Source organism: Rhincodon typus, chromosome 11 (genome assembly GCF_021869965.1).
Source record: "Rhincodon typus isolate 14 chromosome 11, sRhiTyp1.1, whole genome shotgun sequence".
NCBI classification, from domain to species: Eukaryota; Metazoa; Chordata; class Chondrichthyes; order Orectolobiformes; family Rhincodontidae; genus Rhincodon; species Rhincodon typus.
This window is the reverse complement of record NC_063342.1, coordinates 7,138,014-7,144,155: the sequence shown is the minus strand read 5'-3', so window position 1 is coordinate 7,144,155 and position 6,142 is coordinate 7,138,014. Positions and strand designations below refer to the sequence as shown.

Genomic DNA, 6,142 nt, shown 5'->3' with positions numbered 1-6,142 from the left:
GGTACACTGTAGGCAAGGAAGTTTCCTGGAATTCCACAACATTGATGCCGGACTCCATGAAGATTCATGACATCAGGTCAAGTATGGCTAAAGAAACTTCCTCCTGATATCTACCTCATCACCTGTCTGACACCTCCATGTTAAACACCATTGCCCATTTCTCCACCCAACTTTCCAACGGATCTCTATCCTACTGTATCCTTTGACAACCTTCCTCAGGTTGGGGGAATTTCAATGCCCATCACTCAGAACGGCTCGGCAGCAGCGCTACTGATCCAGCTGGTCGCGTCCTAAAGGACATAACGGTTAGACTAGGCTTGCAGCAGGTGATGACGGAACCAACAAGAGAGAGAAATGTACTTGACTTTGTTCTCACCAATTTGCCTGTCAAAGATGTGTCAGTCTGTGACAGAATTGCTAAGAGTGTCCACTGCACACTGACAAACCCTTCACTAACTTAACGTTGAGGATTCCCTCCACTTTATGTGGCACAACACCCGAGCTGGATGGGATAGATTTCAAACATATCAAGCAACTATAAAACCATTATACAAAGGAGCAGAAGTAGGCCATTCAGCCCATTTGTGCAGTGTTAGAGTTTTGGAACTCACTTCCACCAATGGCAGTGGATGCTGCATCAGTTCCTATTTTTAAATCTGAGATAGTTAAATTTTTGTTAAACAAAGGTTTTAAGAGAAGGAGGCTACAGATCAAGCATGATCTCATTAAATGACAGAACAGGCTCAAGGGGCTGAATGGTCTACTCCTGTTACTATGTTACATTTCTATGCCTGCTTCACCATTCAATGAGATCATGCCTGATCTGATCATACTGCACTGCTTTTCCCAATAAGCCTTGATTCCCTCTTACTGATTATAAACCTCTCTATCTCAGCCCCGAATATACTTAATGGTCCAGCCTCAACAGCCCTCTGTGGCGAAGAATTTCACAGATTCACCACACTCTGAGAAATGAAATTCCTCCTCATCCCCGTCTTAATTGTGTGACTTTTTACACTGAGATGATACCCTCTGGTCTTAGACTTTCCCACAAGGGGAACAAACCTTTCCACATCTACCCTGTCAAGCCCTCTGAGAGTCACAGGAGAGGGTGTTGATACGTGAGTAAGAGCAAAGACCTTTTACTTATCATAAATCTCCAGTGATTAATAAATAGTTCAAGAGTAAGGTTAAAGTAATGAAAGTTACAGGACGTAAAATGACATGAAGTATATAATTAAAGCATTGGCAGGACAGCATGGCCAAGCAGAGTCCTTGTCTTATGGCATGTGGTGAGTTGTTGACACAGGGATTTCATGACCTGGTCAAGCCTAGTACAGGAACTGTCGCCAACTCATGAGCTTGAGCTCCAGGGTTCAGTACTCGAGCAGGAGATAGAGTTACTGAGGTGCATCTGTGAGGCAGAGAACTAGCATGTTCAGAGAGCTGGTCACACTGTGGAGTTAGGGTCAGAGAATGAATGGGTGACTGTCACTCAGTCCAAGACAAATGGACGAGAGGTGCTGCAGTGCCCGAAGTCCCACTCAATCACTGGTGTTCCACTTTCCATATTGGTGAGAGTGATGATCATTGGATGAAACCAGCAGGAGTTGAGCCAAGGTCACTACAGCTGGCCTGGCTGAGCAGGTCAGGTGATTGGACAGTGCAGGTAGGGAATCTGTAGTCAGGGGGACAGGGAGGCCTTCCTGTGGCTATCAGCGTCACTCCAGCATGTTGTGTTGCCTCCCTGGTCAGAAAGTTTCGAAGAGAAGAAGGAGGACATTCGGCCGTGGGAGGATGAGCAGTCAGAGGGCGTGCTCCACACTGGTGCTAATGACAAGGGTAGGAACCATGGTTATGATTCTGCAATAGGAATTTAGGGAGTGCGACAGCATGCAGGAAATAGGAATCTCTGAATGACTCCCAGTGGCACATACAGGTGCACACAGAAATATGTCAAGGCAGAGGTATGCCAGGCTCAAAGGATAGTACAGAAGGGAAACCGCTTGCCCCCTGCTGTTTTAACTAGAATCTGAACTCTCTCCCCGTGCTGTTTTATCTGGTATCCACCCCACATGCAACTACAGGGATAGCTCCAGCAGAGTTGATCATGGGTCGAAGACTCCACACCAGGTTAAGTCTGATCTTCCCGAAGCTGGGGAGGAGAGTGAAACTGCATCAGGGACACCAATGCTGGCCACAAGACTCCTTCAAGTGAGCGAGATAGTCTGATACAGGGGATGAGGTTCAGTGTAAGAATTATGGAAATGTCCCTGCCTGGGTAAGAGGCATGGTCGGTGCAAAGTCAGGACCAGTAACGTAAAAAGTTTGGGTAGAACAAAGAACAATATAAGTGTGACAAGCATGTGGACCATATGAAATTTGTGAATTTACAAACAGTGCAAGAGCAAAACGTGCCCAGCCCCTCGGAAGAGTTGGATAGGCTGCTGGAACCTGTGGGTTCACCTTCTCTGTCAAGCGTTGATGAGTCCTTGGAATCAGAGGCAGACACGGCAGATGTAGCTGCCTCAAACCCTTTGCCGCTCTAAGTGGAGAGGGACATTTTACTGAGGTGCTCCTGGCGCTAGAGACAAGGTTCTATGTGTTACACACTGCCCATATCAGACACTAAGTCAGAGGAACCTGACCCGGTGCTAAAACGCCCTAGGAAGCTCTCCAAGAAAGCGCACCAGCCTATATCCTCGGATTCAGAGGGCGAGGGATGGAGTGATTGGAACGAGGTCAGCCACCTGGACCTCATACAGAATGAGTTCCCTGATTGGGGCTGTTAACCTCCTGTTTTAACTGTTGTCTGCATTCTTTCCTCCTGCTGTTTTATCTTGTGTCGACGCTCCCTCCCTGTGCTTTTTTATTTCGTATTTGCACTCTCTCCCTGTGCTGTTTTACCTGGTGTCTGTTCCCTCTCTCCCCATGCTGTTTTACCTGGTGTCTGTCCCCTCTTTCCCCGTGCTGTTTTAGCTGGTGTCTGTCCCCACTCTCCCCGTGCTGTTTTACCTGGTGTCTGTCCCCACTCCCCGGGCCATATTATCTGGTGTCTGCACACTCTCCCTGGGTCATTTTATTTGGTTTCTGTGCATTAACCCCGTGTTATTTTATCTGGTATCTGTGCATTCTCACCACGCTATTTTATCTGGTGTTGCGCTTTCACCCCATGTTATTTTATGTGGTGTCTGCGTGCTCTCCTCGTGCCATTTTATCTGGTGTCTGTGTGCTCTCCCCATGCCATTTTATCTGGTGTCTGCATGCTCTCCCCGTGCTATTTTATCTGGTGTCTGCATGCTCTCCCCGTGCTATTTTATCTGGTGTCTGCATGCTCTCCCCGTGCTATTTTATCTGGTGTCTGCATGCTCTCCCTGTGCTATTTTATCTGGTGTCTACGCGCTCACCCATGCTATTTTATCTGGTGTCTGCACACTTTCCCCGTGCTGTGCTGCTTGGTATCCACACTGTCCCTCTGTGCTCTATTATCTGGTGTCTGTGCATTCTCCCCTTGCTGCGTTGCATTTTGAAAGTGTTCTCTCCTCGTCCTGTGCTATCCGGTATTTGTGTTCTCTCGCCGTGTTGTCTTATCTCGTGTCTGCAGATGGAGAGAGCACTTAATAATGCACACAGTGTTCTCAGCTTTATTAACGGGGCACAGAGTACAAGGACAAGGAGGTGAGGTTGAACTTGCACAAGACACTTGTTAGATCTCAGCTGGAGCATTGTGTACAGTCGAGAGTGCAACATGATAGAAATAATATGATTGCATTAGAGAGAGAGCGCAGAGTGATTTCCAAGAATGGTTCCAGGAATGAGAAATGTCAGTGATGAAGATAGTTTGAAATGTTGGGATCGTTCTCCCTGGAGGGAAGAAAGCTAAGAGGAGATTTGATAATGGTTTTTTGAGTGGTCTGAACAACTTGGATAAAGTTGTTCCAGCTCTTAAAATGATCAAGAAAGAGAGGGCAAAAATTTAAAGTGATATGCAAGCGAAGCAAAGGTGATGTGGGAAAGCTTTTCCACCCAGTGAGTCATCAGGGTCTGGAATGCAGTGCTTGGAAATGTGATGGAGGCGGGTTCAAGTGGAGCATTCAGAAGGGGCACTGGATGCTTATTTGGACAGAAATGGTAAGTAAGGGATTTCGGGAGAAGGCGGGAGACTGGCACTAGGAGATAGAACCAGTGCAGCACGATGGGCTGAATGAACTCCTTCTGCACAGTGACAATCCTGTGATGCTGTTCTATCCCTCTGTGTCTCTCTCTGTCTCTCTCTCTCTTTTGCCTTGCTGTTTCATTTGGTGTCTGCTCTCACTGGCTTGGGATTTTTATTGGAGCCTGCACTTTTGCTCTTGTGTTGTTTTAGATGATGTCTGGATTCTCTCCTCACACCAGTTTATTTGATCTATATTCCGTCTGTTATGCTGTTTTATCTGGTGTCTGTGCTTTCTCTCTCTTCCTGCTGTTTTATTTGCTGCTCACTCCGTCTCTCACATTTTTTTTTTCAGATGTCCACTCATTTTCTGCTTACACTGTCTCCTGTGTTGCCTGTTCTCTTTCTCTCTTTCACTGTTTTTGTGTCTGCTCTGTCTCTTGCCCCCTCACGGTTTCAGCTGCCCTTCACTATCTCTTTCTCAGACATTTTATATTTAGTATCCACTCTCTCCATCTTGTCGTATACCTGGTATCTGTCCTGGCACTCTCTCTATCTCACTCTTTTTTTTCTGAAGTCGACTCACCTTCTCTCTTGTACTGTTTAATTTTGGTGTCCATTCTCTCTCCATCTCATGTTGTGCCTGGTATCCACACTTCCTCTGTTGCATTAATTTCTTTGGTGCATACTCTTTCTCTCTGTCTCTCTTTCTGTCCATCTTTCACTGTTTTATCTGCTGTCTGCTTTCTCTCTTTCTCGAGTTGTTTTAAGAACAAAGAACAAAGAAAATTACAGGACAGGAACAGGCCCTTCGGCCCTCCAAGCCTGCGCCGATCCAGATCCTCTATCTAAACCTGTTGCCTATTTTCCAAGGATCTGTATCCCTCTGCTCCCTGCCCATTCATGTATCTGTCTAGATACATCTTAAATGACGCTATCGTGCCCGCCTCTACCACCTCCGCTGGCAACGCATTCCAGGCACCCACCACCCTCTGCGGAAAGAACTTTCCACGCATATCTCCCTTAAACTTTTCCCCTCTCACCTTGAAATCGTGACCCCTTGTAATTGAGTCCCCCACTCTGGGAAAAAGCTTCTTGCTATCCACCCTGTCTACACCTCTCATGATTTTGTAGACCTCAATCAGGTCCCCCCTCAACCTCCGTCTTTCTAATGTAAATAATCCTAATCTACTCAACCTCTCTTCATAGCTAGCGCCCTCCATACCAGGCAACATCCTGGTGAACCCTCTCCAAAGCATCCACATCCTTTTGGTAATGTGGCGACCAGAACTGTACGCAGTATTCCAAATGTGGTCGAACCAAAGTCCTATACAACTGTAACATGACCTGCCAACTCTTGTACTCAATACCCTGTCCGATGAACGAAAGCATGCTGTATGCCTTCTTGACCACTCTATCCACCTGCATTGCCACCTTCAGGGTACAATGGACCTGAACACCCAGATCTCTCTGTGCATCAATCTTCCCCAGGGCTTTTCCATTTACCATATAATTCGCTCTTGAATTGGATCTTCCAAAATGCATCTTTTATTTGGTGTCAGCTCCCTCTCCTGTTCTCTTGGGTTGTTTTATCTGGTGGCCAATCCCTCTCTCCCTCTCATTGTTTTATCTGGTCAAACACACACAGACAACACAAGCTCACACACTCAAATACAAGAACACGGATAGAAACACACTCACTCCACACACACACAGACACACACACAGACACACACACACAGACACACACACAGACACACACAGACACACACACACAGACACAGACACACACACACACACACACAGACACAGACACACACACACACACACACACACAGACACACACACAGACAACACAAGCTCACACATTCAAATACAAGAACACGGATAGAAACATACTCACTCCACACACAGACAGACACACACACACACACAGACACAGACACACACACACACACACACACACACACAGACACACACACAGACACA

General features: G+C 46.6%; 1 protein-coding gene across 1 annotated transcript in view; it reads left to right on the top strand.

The window, feature by feature from the left end:
• Positions 1–3,607: 3,607 nt before the first annotated feature.
• nrip1a (nuclear receptor interacting protein 1a) overlaps positions 3,608–6,142 on the top strand; it is a 98,032-nt gene continuing 95,497 nt past the window's right edge. The window contains exon 1 of the mRNA XM_048603266.1: positions 3,608–3,678. The gene's annotated coding sequence lies outside the window, so the exon portion shown is untranslated. The remainder of the gene's footprint in view (positions 3,679–6,142) is intronic.